General features: G+C 33.7%; 1 protein-coding gene and 1 pseudogene across 7 annotated transcripts in view; both read right to left on the reverse strand.

Moving 5' to 3' along the window:
• Nucleotides 1–5,480, reverse strand: part of LOC147827681 (RNA-splicing ligase RTCB pseudogene) — a 42,042-nt pseudogene extending 36,562 nt beyond the window's left edge.
• Dpyd (dihydropyrimidine dehydrogenase) overlaps nucleotides 1–17,868 on the reverse strand; it is a 901,729-nt gene that overhangs the window by 738,367 nt on the left and 145,494 nt on the right. The window lies entirely within an intron of this gene.

Below are 17,868 nucleotides of genomic sequence, written 5' to 3' on the forward strand. Positions count from 1 at the left end.
TGGAGGAAACTGCAAACCCTCTCAACTTTGTCACTCAACAGTCTTCTGTATTGAATAAATATTTCTTGAGTGTCTTCTCTTTTTCTAGTACTGCACAAGGGCCCAAAGATGGAGCATTGGACAAGACAACTCCATGTGGGATTATAGACCTCAGATATTGCTGCCCTTCCCTATCCACTCAGATAGTTACTCAGCCTGCTCTCTACCAACATGATTCTGCCTCCCATCCCATTTTCTCCACAGAGAACTATAAAGTAGCTCGAATTTGGAAAACTCTGTAGTGACCTTAGAAATTATAATTTCAATAAACCAATTTGAAGGCAGAAGGGTAATTTCAGTGATAAAAATTAGTATTTGCTGATGATGAAGTAGATGCAGAATTTTTCACAAGCAGATTTGTTCAAAATGGCTGACTTGTGAAATAGGAAAAGAGAAAGGAAACTAGAGAGGGAGAAAATGTCAACAAAACCATTTTCAGGTTAGAGTCTAACACATGCTTGTGAATGGAGGAAGACTGGTAAACAAAAGAAAAAGGGGAATCCAATGTAACCACAACAAAAAATATATATGCACAAGGAATGAGATTCAGATGGAGGTAAAGTAGCTTAGTTTAAAGCATAAGTAAAAAATTAAACTTAGAAACAACAGAAATATTTTTTCCACCAAACATATAGGAAAAGATGAGAGGACAGATTTCTAAAGGAGGTACACTGCCACCAAATGAAGAAGCTTTTTGCAGATTATTTTGATGGAGACTCACATGGAAAGTAAACATCCTTCTCCTGAGAGATTGAAAATGTTAATCTAAACCATTAACTATCTCAGAGGTTTAAAGTTTGCTTGAACAATTTTTTAAAACCTCAAAAAAGAACTGAGCAATTTTATTTTAAGATAGGTCTGTATTGAGGAGTGATGTTAAAATATACACTGAGTTCTCATCATGGACTACCACTCTAGATACGCACTGACTTCTTATCATGTGTATAACCAGCTAGAGGCTTTAATACAGCACCTTGGCTGATTCGTACACCAAGCCTGGGAGGCTGACACCATAGTCTAATCATTTTAGAAATAGGAAAATTGAGTCCACAAGTGGTAGAAATGAAAGCTGAATCCAGGAAGTTTAACTCTAGAACTCATGCTCTTAATTGTGAATAGATATTTTCTCTCAGCTTATTTCTGTAAGACACATTAGGAAATTAGAAAATAATATGAATATTTAAAACTGTAAACCTGATGTAAGGTTTTATCTTAAAGGAGTATGTTTAGTTTTAGTTTTTGTTCTGTGTGACTAGGATTACAAATGAGGGCTCTGCCTGAGCTACACCTCCAGGACAGGATCTTCTAGGTATTTCAGTTGCCCAGGCTAGGCTGCAATTTGTGATGTTCTGCAGCAGGCTCCCAGTGTGCTGGAATTATAGGTGTGTGCCAGAGAGGTATGTCTTATACACAATTTTAAAACACAGAAAAACATGAATAAAAATATGATGAGTTATAATCAAATCACTCTTATTGTCTGCCACACAATATATTACAAAGAAGACATCGTCTATGTCATCCTATCTGTTTTGTAGCTTGCTTTTTACATTTCACAATATATTAAACCATTTTCCTGGTAAATAAAATTACATGTATGTCATAATTTTTAATGGTTATTTATTATTATATTGTATAGTATTATAAGGTTTAAACAATCTCCTATATGAAAGATATGGACTGTTTCTCTTAGTTTTTATTTTGCAAGTATGACTCTGCAACAAACAACTATATATAATCACTGCATATCTGTCAGATTATGGCTTTTAGAATTTCTGTTTTAATTTTATATTATATAAACTATTGTGTACTTTTGGTTCTGTTTCATTATACTCCATTGTTAAAATTTTGTAGCTTTCTGAAATGCTTCATTTTCATTACCACAAATCATTCTTACTAGCTTATTTTTCAAAAATTTGATTAAAATTAAATGTTATAATTATGATTTTCAGAAAGTTATCAACCCTCCATCTAACTTATTTAGATGAATCAAATGAGGATAATAATAAAACCTATCTAATAGGGCTGTTCAGAAGATTAAATGGATTCATATATGCTTACAACAACAATTGGCACACAGCAATGAAATATATATATATATATATATACGCACATACATATTATATATCCTGTCTATATTATATATGTATATAACTATAATTAATTACATATAAAGTTAAAATTAGCTGTTTACCTACTCATGAATAAAAAAAATATTGGCCCACCATTGGTATACCACCAATGACTTTTAACTACTGTTTTATCACTTTTACAAGACCTAATTGTAAATACTACCTATGACTACAATCATTTTTTAATATATTGTTGTATATAACTTGCTAATTTTACATTCATTCTTCGTTAATATAGGTAAACTCAATTTTTATTTCTCTCTCTCCCTCTCTCTCTCTCTCTCTAATAAGAGATTGAACCCAGGGCCTTCTAGGGCTTTTGCACAGTGCTAAATTCTCAGCTCATTTTTTTTTTCCCACATTTTATCTGGAGACAGGGTCATTCAAAGTCGCTAAGTTGCCCAGGCTGACTTGAAATTGCAATTCTCCAGCTTCAGTCTCCCATGTGGGGAGTTTATTACAGGTTTCTGCCACCACACCCAACTATTAAGCTCAAATTTCATGTACCTTTTGCATGATCTTTGTCAATTTTTGGTACCGAGAATTCTTTAAATTATATTATAAAGTTTTTATGTTTTCCCATATTCTACACAAAATGAAATAATTCAGGGATTATTAATTGTAATTGATAATAGCTATTGTTATTTAGGTGAGTAATGTTCACCAGTGAAACAGTGTAATAAGAGTAGAACAGATACTAGTTATATCCTTAAATATTTTCTTTTACATTTTTATCTTTTTTCTCCTTAATCTTCCATTGTTACATGTCTAGTTATATTTTATAATTCACTAAATTCATCTAATTTATGCATATTTTCCAACTCACATTTTTCTATAAGAATATTTTATGGGTATTTCAAACTTTTAGTAGTCTTAAGTTCTATAAGGCTATACCTAACAATTTTGCTATATCTATGGCTAGATTTCTTCCTTGCTCCTAGTCTTCTGAATTTATATTTTATATCTTTTTTATCCATTTGGTTTATATTATGTAAATAACTGATTTGTCTTTTCAAAGAAGTACTTCTTAGAACAAATTATCATTGTTTCATTTTGGTATTCTGTTTTTTGCTGACTTGCATCTTTATTATTCTCTCATCATTATTTCTCTCATTGGGTTTCTGCCAAATACTACAATTTTTTACATTATAAATATTGGTACAGTATTAACTGGTGAATAACATCTTTTTTCTCTTCAGTGTCTTATAAGACATATACTCTGCCTTTAAATTTTTTTAGTTGTACTTTTTGTGTTTTGCCTAACGACATAAACTAACATGCTGTTAGATAACAGTAAAACAAAATTTTGATGCAAGGTAGTATATATTTACTTTCCCTTGCATTACTCAACTCCATAATTACTCATTATGACTGCCTGAGGCTTTATATGCAGATTATCATTATTACACTGCCATGGTGATAGCAGAATTCACTTTTTTAAGAATATTTGACATTTACATTTACTTACAGAAAAAATATTCTTTATAATCTTGAAAACTCCATTCTTGATTTCCTGATTTCCAAGGCCTTTTCTTTCAAATATTTCCAGGGCTTTTTCTTTCAAATAGGTAAGTTAAATGATATATTTTCAGAGCCCTTAAATGTCTAAGTACATTTGTCTGTCATCACCACATACAAATATCTTACCTGTACATTTTTTATTATTAGGACAAAATATTTTCTTTAAAATTCTATAGACAACATTTCTATATTTTTATACATATGCAAGTGGTCTTAGGCACCTTCTGCTTCACTGGGACAAAATACCTGATACCTGCCTTTAAAGAAGAGTTTTACCTGTGTTCAACATAACAGCCCACGATCAACTCCCTCCAAGGCAGAAATAGCATGGCAGAGGAGAGGACTGGAGAGAAGTTGCTCACATGATGCTGACCAGCAAGGAGAGAGAGAAGGGAGAAACCAGGGAAGGTAATATACTGCCAGTGACCCCCTTCTTCCACCTTTTCTGATTGGATCCACCTCCTAATTGCACATTCAGCTGCTGAACACTTTACTGGATGAAACTCCTGATGAGTATAGCACCCCTCCCACAATCCAATCACCTGCCAAGAGCCCTGCCTCTGGGCACATGAGAGTTCTGAGGGACATTCTGTATCTAAACCATAACACTTTTACCTGGCCCCAAAAAAGATACATTAAACATTTCCAATATACAATGGCCCAGAGTAAACACATTATAAAAGAGACAAATATGGTGATAGAAGTAAATAGCACAAAGGCAGGGCCAAAAACTCACATGACAAATATTAAATTCTGTAATCCCATGTCTAGCATGCAGGGGAAGTTGTGGAGAGATGCGAACCCTAAAGAGCTTGAGTAGCCTCCACTAATGGCATTTCTAGTTGCAGCTTTCATTACCTTTTTCTTGGGTGGTGGCTCTACTTATTGCCTGTAGCCATTATCAGCAGCCATTCCACTTTCTGGGCTTCTCCACATTTCTGGAGTCTCCCCTGAATATCTGGCTTCACATCTTCATGCATTGCCTTCTCAGAAGCATACCTTCTAGCCTCCCAGGCCTTCCTGTAAAATCTGGGTAGAAGCTTCCCTGTCCTCATATCTTTTGCATATTGTAAAACCAACACTATGTGGGTGATGCCAATATCTGCAACTACCTCCAGCAACAGCTTGGCCACCTACCATCATGACTGTAGGGACCTCTAAGTGCCTGGATGTCTAAACTCTGGGAAACTCTTTCCTAGTTACCCCTGAAAAAGCTGTACTCCTGGGGACTCTCTTTTCAAAGCAAAGTCTTTCATTTTGCACCTTTGAGCCTCCAAAGAAGTCTTTCTGATTCCTGAGTTGCACTTGCGTCCTCTTTCCTATTGTCCTGATGCAAAGTACTTGGCATCCTTTTAATGATGATATTTTCAGCAAGCATGAATTACTTTACTCTACTTTGCAGGTGCTTCTTTTCTAGCAAAACCACAAACTTTTAAAAGAGGGCTTTCTGCTACCGATTCTCACTATAAATCTTGCTACAAGCTGCCAAGGATCCCCAGGTAGCAGACTGAACAGTGAGTTGCCTTAAAATTTCCTCCAGCAGATTCATTAGTACCCTGTTTTTAATCTCAGTCTCTGACAAAGTCCAAAACACAGACAAAATGTAAATTTTCTGCCAGAGCATAATATACATGGACTACAACTGCCAATAGAGTCCTTGTTCTCAGCTGAAACTTCCTGAGCCAAGCTTTTACTGTCGGCATTTCTTTCAGCATTCTGGTTTTCTGGGCACTGACCAGAATCTCCAATTGAGTCCAGTTTACAATATTCCAGATGTTCTCTAGCCAGCATCTCCAAATCTTTCCAAATTCTTCCTGCATGCCAGTTCCAAAGACTGAATAACATGATCAGGTATAGTCATGGAAACCACCCCATTTCTGTAGTATCAAAATCCATCTTAGTCACCTTTTTCATTGCTGGGACAAATTACCCAACAATTGCAACTTAAAGGAGGAGATTTATTTCATATATGCTATACTTCTTTATTCTTCAGACTACACCATTAGGAAGGTCCTGTGAATTGATTATTTTCCCCCAGCTTTCTCTGCAGTTTTTCCAGGATTTTCAAGAACAACCTACATGTAGAAGGAGAAACAAGGAATAGTGATATGTAGGAGTGACTCTACTGCTTTGGATACTTCAGAAGCGTGCAGAGGAACAAATACTTTTTTCCTCGTTAACAAAACTGTAAGTTCTCCAGTAGGAGGCAGAGTATGGAGGTGTCTTCCTTCCGTGCTGTGAAAATGCTTTATGATATAATCTAGACCACAAAAAAATAAAACCTGGTTTCTTAGAGAACTCCTTTTGTTGCATACTTAGTATGTATTTCTTCAGGACTTTATTAGTTTATCTGTCAGAATTTATTGTCATTTTATACCATTTGAAATTTTTAGCATATTTTCTAAGAATTCATAAAAGAGGAAAAAGTTGCAAATGTAAATTTTCATTAAAATACTATTCAACTTTGTTAACAGATTATATACTGTCAGTGAAATTATATAAAATAATATGTGAGATATAATACGTGGACATTATTTACCACGGAGGACTAATAACTATAATTAATAACTATGGAATCTCTAATTTTTTCCCTATTTTAGCTCCTACCAGCTGGTAATGAAAACTGTGTAAAATAATTTATTTTTCACCCTATTTAAAACATTTAAATGTTTTTGAATAACAGGGTATTAAATGTTATATATGTGTATTTTTAATTTATCATACAGAAAAATTATTTACTCATGAAAATTACTGTCCTTTTGCTCAGGAGCAGCTATAAATCTGTTTCTTGCAAATAGTGCAAGGACATTTCAGATACTCAAGCTCACACTAATTTGTCTTCCCTTTGAACATCCATTGTGTATTCACTAACATCCAATTCAATTCTGAATTAATTCAACGCTGAATTATTTGGAAACTCATAGTACAAAATACTCTCAGGATGAGTATGCCAGAAGGGTCCTTACAGATTATCAAACTCAGTTTCCACCTAAGAGAACAGAACTACAGAGATTTACTCAAGATTCCAAAACTGTCTAAGGGCAACACCAAGTCTAGAATACAAGTCATCCAATCTCTTGTCCAGTTTTATTTTTCTAGCTAAATGAGATGTTTAAGGACAGAGATCACGCTCCCTGTGTCCTAGAAACCCCCTTTACACATATAATATTAGTAAGTAGAAAATGCTTAAATGTTGATATATGACAAAGATGAACAAGAGCTGCTTTTCTTTTCTGTTGCTGTACTATTTTGCCCCTATGGTTAAGCAATGATTAATATGTAATAAATCACAACTATGTGATGCAAAAATGCGACAGCCTTCAAATGTTTCTCCTGAAGGTTCACACCGGAAAATACTCAGAAGTAAAGATAAACATATTATAATTATATTAATAATTAATTAAACATATCAAAGTTTAGTAAGTCCACCTGTAAACATCATCTCATTAAGTCCTTCAATTGCTTTGTTCAGTAACCATATAATCAAGTTATTAATAAGAAAAAAATGTCTCAGAGGCAAAGTAACTGGCTCAGCATCACAAAGCTAATGAGTGAAAAGCTCAAAAATTAAACTTAGTCTATTCATTAAAAACTTAAAAATTTTTCTGTCACTTCTCCACAGACTAATGCTGTTGACTACATCATGACAAAACATTTGTGTATATGATGCAACCACAATGAAATGTGCAACTATAACACATTTAAAAGAACTACAACCTAAAATATACTTTTAAAAATGTGTAAACTCATTTATCACTTCTCAATAAATGTGTCAATGATGATAGCAGAAAGCATTTATTTTCACTACTATGTCATTACACACAGCCATAGAAAGGATGAAGAAAAAGATTCCCTTTTTGTAGCAGTGAATAACTTAAATCAATTTCCTAGTGATATTTGTGATTAACAGTGGTAATAATCAAAGAAGTAATAATTTTAATAATTTCCCACATATATCCTAAGAAATAGCTGCTCACCCCCCCCCGCAAAAAAAAAACCAACAGTAAATTTTATGTAAAGCTCAATACTGGCTAAGGAATCACTTGATGCAACTAGCTCTCTTTCTATACTGATGGTTATCATTGAAACATACTGCCACCTTATGACAATTCTTTTTATATCTTAATTTTCAGAAAACTCCATTTTGAAATAAACTTTCACCAGAAATACAACCATAAAGTATAGAAATTATTTGAAATTAATCTGAGGCTTTAAAAAAGTTTACTAGTTGTATTGAAAGCAGCCCAAGGGAAAAATACTGTATTTAAGAAAATATTTTTAGATTTTGAATAACACAATAATTTTGATGACATGATGTAAGCATTTTTAAATCCAAAAATGCCAGGATGTAACTGATTGCATGCTGGCAATAGAGCTAAAATTTTTAATCTATTTTCTATTTATAGTTTTAGAAGATATATCCAAAGCATGAGTCCCTTAGAGGATTTATAACTTTCGGCGAGCATGCACACACACACACACACACACACACACACACACACACACACTTTAAAAACTGCAATGGATTAGCCTGGAAGAAAATGTATGAAAAAGAAAGTAAAATTAAGAATATACTGTACACTTGAAGAAACTCCTAATTGTCTGAAATTTACAAAATACAACACTACCACAAAATAATACTGCTACTACAAAATAAATTACCTACCAACACCAAAATTCTTTTTGTGTACCTACAGCAGGGACTTCCAATGTGGTAGGATACATGGAGCTTTTATCCAGCAGCTGGTTTATTTTTTTCCCAGAGATCCAGCAATTCCTGTTTGTAATGAGTTCTATTTCCCTTTTTGCATTAGCAACTGAAATACTTAGAGATAAATTTATGGTTCATCTTTATCAAACATATTAAGAACTCACTGCATACTTTCTGTGCACTATTATCACTTCTGGCTGCATATATTTTTTCTAACTTATTTTAACTTTTCTCTGATAATACCAATTGCTTTCATTTTTATGTTCATACTTAGTACTTTGGAAAAAATATGAATTTTGGAAATTGAACGAATAGAACCAGAAAACATGGACTTTGGAAACTAAACAGCCATACCCTAACTTTTAGTAACTACAGGATCATAGTTACTTATTTTTTTATTAAATTGAATTATTAATAAAATAGAATTATTAAATAGAATTATTAATCATTAATGAAATACTCCATTGAATTTAAATCACAAAGAGAGAGAAAAATTAGAAACTAACACAAAAATAAAGAATAACTTTGAGGGAAATAGTTGACAATTCACTGAGGTTTGTTTAAACCTCACAGACAAAGAACAAAAATTTTAAAAATTGTGCACAATAACATATTGCTCAGTTTAATTACTAATTTGCTGTTTGCCCAAAGTTTAATCAAGAGAGTTCTTACATGTGGATAACAACGGTGACATCTGTAAAAGTTGGTGCCATGTTTAACTCCTCCAGGCACTGTAGCACCTGGTAACGCCACAGGGAAGAAATCATGGATAGTTCGTGAGCATACTGCAACAGCTGTCAACTCAGAAGGAGGTATATTCTAAGTTCTACCAAGCAAGTAGTACTCTACAAAACCTCATTCTGTCCCTTCTTTTAACTGAAAGGAAGCCAGATGGAAACATGCAACTTGTCAAATTGCAAATAAAGAATTACTACAAATGGTACTGCACAAGTCTCTGGATGTTCAGCTTTAAATACTTGGTCACTCAATTTTCCAAATAATTTCACTGGCATACAAAAAACACTAAAGATGCATGATGCCATTCTGGCTAAGAAAAATATTGTAGGTTTAGGAGAAATAATAAAGGTAAAGGCAATGTTAATATGATTATATTTTTCATATAATATCAGAATGAAGAAAGAACAGGCATCATCATAGAAGCTTCCTATTGCCCAAGATGAGTACAATTGCTGCAAGAGCAACGAACTCTCACAAGTTAATGGTGCAATCTGCTCAGAGCAGACAACCACAGAAAACCAAGAAAACAAGTTGTATTATTCATGATATAGCCGTCCTAGCTGTGCTGCTCTGACTAAACCTCCACCTGTATCTCCATTATAGACTTCCTGTTCTACCCATTGTATGAATTTACCACAATAACTTAAAAAATATATCATAGGCAGATTTAATTGTGAATGCATACAAAAACCAAAACTAGTAATTTTGATTTATATTTTTGGTACAAAAATATAGTTTTAAGACTCCTAAGCAGCTTTTTCACAAAACTGGACATATATAAATATTTCATATTTAGAATACAAGCTTTAGTATTTCTGATGTGTCACTGAGAATGTGTTGATTTGTTCATCCATTCTGGTAAGCCTGAATAAAAACATTTGTTGAGTGCCTCTTATATATCATCTACCATGCATTTATTGTTAAGAAACCATTCCTTCAGCATTCACTAAATATTTCTTTAATAGAGTCCTCAATAAAAAGCAAAAAAGGTCTCTGCAGCCCCCTGAGAACAATATGTAGCAGAACCTGAATTATTATCAAAAACAATCTCCTTTGATTACAGTATTCTAATAATGTGAGATCAGATTTCCTGAAAGTACCAGTTAACATTTCTCACAAAACTCTGTGAAACAATTTCTTAGCAGCTCACAATGATACACATTATTTTCTTCTCTCTAAATATGGTTAATTCACAGTAAAAACTGTTTTTAAGTGCTTAAAATTTATATCCAGCTCAATTGAATGAACCATATTACAGATGAGAAAGCTGAGTAGCACAGGTTGAGAAAGCTGTGTAAGTAAGATCATGCAGAAACCACACTTCTATAATTCTCACTTCCTGAAAGGTCCTTTTACCCCACACTTCTCTTCATATCCACCATTCTATTTCCTTCTGTGGCACCAGATAACTACTGTGGCTGACAGTCATTGCCATGGCATTGGGAATGGGATATAAGAAGTCCTTAGTTGTGCAGCTGTCTGTCTCTTGGATAATGGAAGTCCACCATAGTGATCTTTTCATTATCTACAAATAGGACATCTGTGCTGGGAGCTGCCCATGTACAAGACAGAGAATTCACTTTGACCCTGCCCAACTCACTTAGCTCTTATGTGAGTCCTTCAGTTGGATTTAGGAACCAGTTCAATATGAAAGCTGATTAATAAGATAACAAAAGTTTTATTGAATTTGTATTTACACGAAGACCTTCAGAAGACTGAAGTCTGAAGAAATGACTAAAGCATGTTTTTATACTTTTTAGACAAAGAACAATAAATTTGTGAAGGAATGACAAGACAATTGAAAATTTGAACTAGAGTAGGAAATTCCAGGGCTGTTACTAACACATGCTTGGGAGAGGGAGAATGGAGAAGCTATTGAAAGATAAAGATTATTATTTCAAAGAATGTATTTATTCAGGCTCCAGGAACAGGGTTACCAGCTCTAATAATCAAGGCTATTTTCCAGCCTTGGTATGTAAAAGAGATCTCTCCAAAAGAATTTTTGTAGCTCACTACATTGTTGGAAAGGTCAGAGCAAATGGCCTAGACTGAAGTTACAGTTCCACAGGTGCCTTCAGCTTGATACAGTCAGTGCATCAAGATGGCATACTTTGTGAGCCTTCATGCCTTCCTCTAGTTTCTGAAGATTCCAGTGTACACAATCTTCTTCCCACACTATCCAGCTGAAATCTTAACTTTCTTCATTGTCTGTTTACATTTAAAACTTACAACAAAAGCATGGAGAGTAAAAGTGGTTTAAAGGTAAGACCAGTGGAGGGAAAGGACAACTCAGAAATAGTAACTTCACAGCTACTTGATACAGATAGTCTATGGTTAACAAGATTCATCAAAAGCTCTTTGATTAATAAAAAGTACACTACTTCCCTTTGCTATACTTTTTTGTTCAGTTGGTGGCACTTTCAGAGTTCTTTTTTTGCTCAAAAATATATAATGTGAGCTAACATGATGAAGGGGCAGCCTAGAGAAATGTGCAATAACCTAGCAGGCACTGGAGATTTCTACAAGTATGAGGTTGGGGTAAGTTTGGAGAAGCAAAAACTAGTCTTTATAATCATTATGTTATCTTCCACTCAAGGTCCCATTCCTAGTTTTAAAGAACAAAGATTTTGAAGATAAAGACACAATAGAAAACTTTGATTTTTTTTTTAAAGAATACTTATCTTAATGATCATGTCTATCAACGATTATCTTCTTCTAGAATATAAATAATCCTATGGCCTAGTTCTGCAGGAATACTTATTGATCATCCTAAGTCTACAAACAGATCTATAACATACAAAACTAGATATGTTTTCTTTATTTGGGGATAGAAGTGGGGTGGGGCTTGATATCCCAGGAAGGGTGTTTCTAAATGATGGAAGAATCTATAGTCTGCTATTTTACTGTCAAGGCAAGAGAAGAGGGCATCATTTATTAGTGTTTTAATTGAGTGGGAAAGACCTCAGTGTGTTGGCATATGCCTGTTATTACCAGCACATTGAAAAACTGAAGCAGGAGGATCACCAATTAGTGCAATTTAAGAAACTAGCAAGACCCCGTCTAAAAAAAAAAAATACAGAAGAGCTGGGCTGTAGCTCAGTGTGAAAGCTCTGGATTTGAATCCCAGTACTGGAAAAAAAAGAAGGAAAAAAGGAATGAAGAAGGGGAGGGAAGGAGGGAGGAGAGAGAGAAGGAAAGAAAGATAGAAAAGGAGAAAAGAAAGAAAGAAAAGAAGAGAGAGAGAAAGAAAGAAAGAAAGAAAAAGAAAGAAAGAAAAGAAAGAGAGAGAGAGAAAGAAAAAGAAAGAGACAAAGGAAAGAAGGAAGGAAGGATTTGGAAGACAATTCATTTAGCAGGAGGTCATAACTCTCTCCTCTCTTATGGTCAGTAGTTTATTCTAAATCTTGAGTCATACCCAATATCATAGTAACAGAAAGCACTAGCTTTTCCCTACCATACCTCATACTTCTAATAAAATTATGGTTCTGATGATAACAGATTGTTTCCCAGGAGAGGTAAACTCAGAGTAGAAACAATAGTCATATTTTGGTTTAAGAAGTATATTGGGCCAGGGATTTAGCTCAGTGGTTTTGCCATCTGCTATGCAAGCGCAAGGACCAGAGTTGGATCCCCGGTACCAAAAAAAAAAAAAGTATACTACATGGAGTGTATTATACTCTCACTTTTTGTTAGAAACAGTAGTAAGAATATGAGATATGAATTATATTGTTGGTTAGCCAACATAATGTGCAATATTTAACCTCATTTAAATTTCTATTACAAACAGATTTTGAATGTTTAATAGAGAAGGAAAGCTAAATAAAAGCAAAACTAGGAATATCAATTTCTGCTGATCATTATCACTCCAAATATTAATGTTTCCTTATATATAAGCTATGTTTTTCCTTTTCCCTTTTTTGTAAAGTTTTTTTTTTGAGACTGGGTCTCATTATGTAGTTCACACTGGCCACAAACTTACTATTATCCCAAGCTGGCCTCAACCTTGCAGTGATCCTTCTGACTCATCGTCCAGAGTGCTGGGATTACAGGCATACATCTCCATGCCCGACTTTTTAAAATACTCTTACAGTATAAATAAAACTAATTTCTCAGTTCTTCATAGCAACATATAAAAGCACAGTTATCAATTTGATAACCAAGTTTCCCTGGCAAGAAGCTCTAGGGAATATATGAAGCAGCCCTTTAGAGGAAAATATACAGAACAAGAGAACATAAATCTTTAAGTGTTATAAGAAAACATAGAGTTTTACAAGTCCAAACTTCTTCAGGGAATGGAATACATATTCTGGTCTAGGTAGTTCTTGTTTAATAAAATAGGCTGCTGACTTGCTGGAAAAATAAACCAGATTCTATTTCCTACTACGCTTGGGGCCTAAAGAGGTACTGTCTCACTGGTGGCCTGGGTTCAAATCTACTCACTCCTTTATCTTTCCCTTCCAGAAATTCCTTTCTAACTACTCAGAAAATCACATGAGGGATTTGTAGTACCAGTATGACCAAACTGATGCATGTTATCTAAAGGGATTTTGACTACAATGCTTTCTCATTATTACCATTATTTGCATTGTTAAATACACACTAACAAAATAGCCAATACATAAAAATGTGGAATGTCCCCAGAAGTTTCACAACAAAGAGAAGCTGGGGAAACAATCCCTTTATTGGTTGTTTTTGTGTCAGAAAATAATGTATAACTATGCTTAAAAATCAGAAAGGCATTAAGCTATTTGCAAAAGATAATACTTCATAATTTCATGGTATTCTGATTTCAATAAACACAAAAACATTTATTAAATTTTTGTGGCTTAATGAGAATTAGATTCACAACTTGTTGTTTAGTAAAATCATTAAATGAGAATATAGCTAACAGACTTCAGTTTGTAGAAAGAAAATAACAAGGAATCATATGAAAATATACCAGTTTTTCCAACAAGTTCCAAACACCACAAACTCCATTAAGCTTCTCATCTAATGAATATGCATATTTCATTGGTTATTCTGGTAGCATTTAACATATTTTGAATGGCCTTTCCTGAACATGAGAGAGGTCAAAGTTTGTCTGTTTTGTATATGCACACCAGATTCAATATGTAACACAACGCACATATTTTCTTCACATGTAGTGGTTTGAACCATTGCTTTATGCTACACATATTTTTCAATTTGAATATGCACTTAGAGTAGTATTTTACAAATGGAAGAAAATAACTATTTATACACACATTTGTGATTCGATGCTTTTTCATTTAGTCAGTGACACTCATCTATCAACAGTCTTTCATGCCACATGTTTTTATAGCAGTTCTCTAAACACAAAAAGAACCTAAATATGCAGTGAGTTTCAAGCACATGAGGCACAACCCTGTTTATTAATAGATCTCTTTACATTGGTCAAAGAAATAAATGACTGTTCCTTATAGACAACAGGGTCCTGACTGCAGTATGTGCCCAACTTGAAGTTGAACTCATGTCAATAATATGCCTCAGCCAAATTAAAAAACACAAAGATTCGACTTATCTCCCAAAATATCTAACTTAAGACAATGGAAAAGAATTAACTGCATTTAAATTATATTATTCTAAACAGATTACACGCAACTTTTCCCAAAGCATACCCTTTCTCTTTTTACATATTAGTAAACATCACTTTATCAATTCTAACAAATTTGATGTACAGTGCTTAAAAACATTAATGATATTTCTAAAGAAATCCATGTAATCTCTTAAAGTACAGATGAATAATGAGGTAATATCTGAAAATGTGGATATTTACAATTTGTAACTGGCCTTCATTTCTACATCAGAGACATTACCCTACTTTGTAAGTGATTTTTGAAAGCACAAAGATAAAATGTGCTCTGTCCATTCTGAATTATTGTAGTGCTCTTATTTATAAGCACCATCTGTCAAAGATTATCTTAATGTATACCAAGGGAACATCCATTAAATATTCATCCTCTTCATCTTAGAAATGTGTTCACATATAAGATCAGGGCCCTACCTGAGGAGATATTAGTATTCGTCATTTTATTAGCATGTCTCTGAATGAAACAGAATAGACACCTGAAGTTTACACCTAAAGTATAACATGCTTTTTAGGCTGAAGAGTGTGATTTCTGAGGGCTGATATTAATTTACACTTCAGAGGCCAATGATTTAACTTATGCTATCTTGGCAACAAGCAGTTATCACTTATTTTGTTTGACCTAAAAATAGCAAAATTTTGCAAAAGGAGAGCTTGTTAAAATATAGCATATACCTGCAAGAATTTGGGTGGAAATAAAAAGCTAATGCTAGCATAACCACTGAGGGGGAAAATTGTGTAAATTGTTCTTTTTTGCATAAAAGTTCCTATCTTCTAGACTAGTTAATCATTGCTTCATATTTTATGCTTTATTTCCCTGAATTTGGAAGAAAAAATGCATAGGTCACTGTGAATTAAGAACAGTCCTTAAAATATTCATGCAGCTTTCTATTCTCCATACAATAGTAATGAGAAAATTGAACATTTTGTTCAATTACAGGAAAACTACTACAAATTTCAAGTTATATGCACAAAAAATACCCAAATTCAGGAAGAACATAAAGTCCACCCTCATTTTGCAAATTATCCAGCAGGACACTTCATATATGCAGTGAAAATATTTGAAAGCATAGCTTAATAAGGCATAATTGCATCTATAGCTAAGGCAGAATGGAATAAGTGAAACTTTTTTCCCTAATCGGTGAATAGATCATAACACAGCACTTTGAAAAAAAAATTAGTTTCAAGATACTAGATAATTGCTGGATTGAATTGTCAACCTGATTGTGAGTGTGCATTTAGAATATTGGCAGTTATCCATGGCATCGTTGCCCTGTAGGTCTGTTATACCTGAAGAAGAAGAAAGAAGTCTATTTACAAGATTCAACTTACCCTTAAGCAGAGAAGTACCAACCACTTTAAAGAACAATTCTTGGCAAAGGCTGTAAATCTAAGATACAAAATTCAAAATGATCTTTTGGAATTTTTATGATGTTCTCCATTTGTTCAAAAAAACTAAGTCATAAGCAGAAATTCTGAACAAACAGAAATTCAACTAAACAAAGATTTGGTAATATTGGAGAACTTTTTAAAAAAAGTTTATAATTCTCAAATGTACTTTTCTGAAACTAGCAGAAAACATTTACATGTAAGGCTAAAATATAAAAGTATAACAAAAATGGGATTATCATTAATAGCTTCTGCAAAGAGTTTACTCTGCCATTTTACTTACTGATTACCTACTACCCACATCTGGAAGACACAGTTTAATTTCCAGACTCTTTGAGAAGAATTATACTGTTGTAAAGAAATAATGGAAATAATAACTGCAATAAAATATAACACCATCTTATTAGTAATATGTGGTATATTTTCTTTAAATAAAGTGCCAGAAATTCCTCCCATCCCTATCTGTTTCCCCTCCCCTTAAGTCTGAGCTACTTTTTAAAATTCAAGTAATCAATAAATGGTATCAGATCCATGATCTGCAGGATGAGAAGTCATGTGGAACAGAGGAATCCCAGCCAAAAGCCAGCAGCATCCATCAGTGGTATGAGTAAGAGCATCTTAGTCCTTTTAGCCTGGATGACATCCCACGTCACAGAAATCGTGGATGGGGCCCTGAGCACGACCAGCATACCCATACACAGAGACCAACCAAATGACAACTATAAAAATAAGCAAACCGCTATTATTTTAGGTCAGTAAGTCTTGGGATGGCTGGTTATGCACTGATAGATAACTAACAAAGTGAAGAAAAATCAATCATGGGGTAAAGAGGTCTACTGTATCTAACTTGATTAATTTCAACATACTTGGTTAATACAGGTCAAAAAGCCACCTCCCTAAATTTTTATCTGGGACTGAATCGTAGTATAAAGGAAAAAACACAAGATGTATTCTCAAGTACAACATAAAAACCTGTGGCTGAATATGACTCAATCAACACAAGAGAGGACTGCATTAGTGGCACATATTAGCACACATTCAATGACAAATCCTTGGTGATCCAAAATCTGGCCAATGTTCACATATCAGCCCCGTGAGATATACAATTAATGTACTAATTAATTTTAAAACACTACTTGCACCCTATTTTCACAAATGAATATAACTGAGCTGTACAAGCTAAACCTTCTCAGAAATACAATATTTTATGTGGTTCAATGTAGCTACTGACTGTATTGGTGCCATAAAGCACTGAACAGCATTTCTTTCTTTTGTAAAACTGAATGATAAGCTATTATTTACATGCCTACTATTGATCAGCAGAACAGAAAAACTTTATGGTAAATTCCAGTAGTTTAACTTTGGGGAAATACTTTATAAATACAAATGTTAAGCTTTTGCCCAGAGAAAACACGTATTATTTATTATATATGTTAATCAAATTTCAAATATTCTCACATCTTTCTGCTTAATTTTTCACCTCCCATACTTCTTTTCCTGCCCATGGGATCTCATGTAGGTCTGGGTTCCTTTTGTTATTTCACAATTTTCTCAATTCCCCAGATAAATGATATGTGAGTAAAATAATCAAGTATAACATAAATACATCTTCTCAGATATACCTCTCAAAGGAATCAGTGTCTGCAAATTACTCAACATCCTTCTCCAGAAGAATACATTTGGACTCTGTGTACAGTTGATCTCAGCTACCCATCAAAAAGAAAGGTTTAACATAC

The sequence above is a fragment of the Heterocephalus glaber genome, unplaced genomic scaffold (genome assembly GCF_053883595.1).
Source record: "Heterocephalus glaber isolate CG9 unplaced genomic scaffold, H.glaber_assembly_v1.0 deba00001442, whole genome shotgun sequence".
Classification (NCBI taxonomy): Eukaryota; Metazoa; Chordata; class Mammalia; order Rodentia; family Bathyergidae; genus Heterocephalus; species Heterocephalus glaber.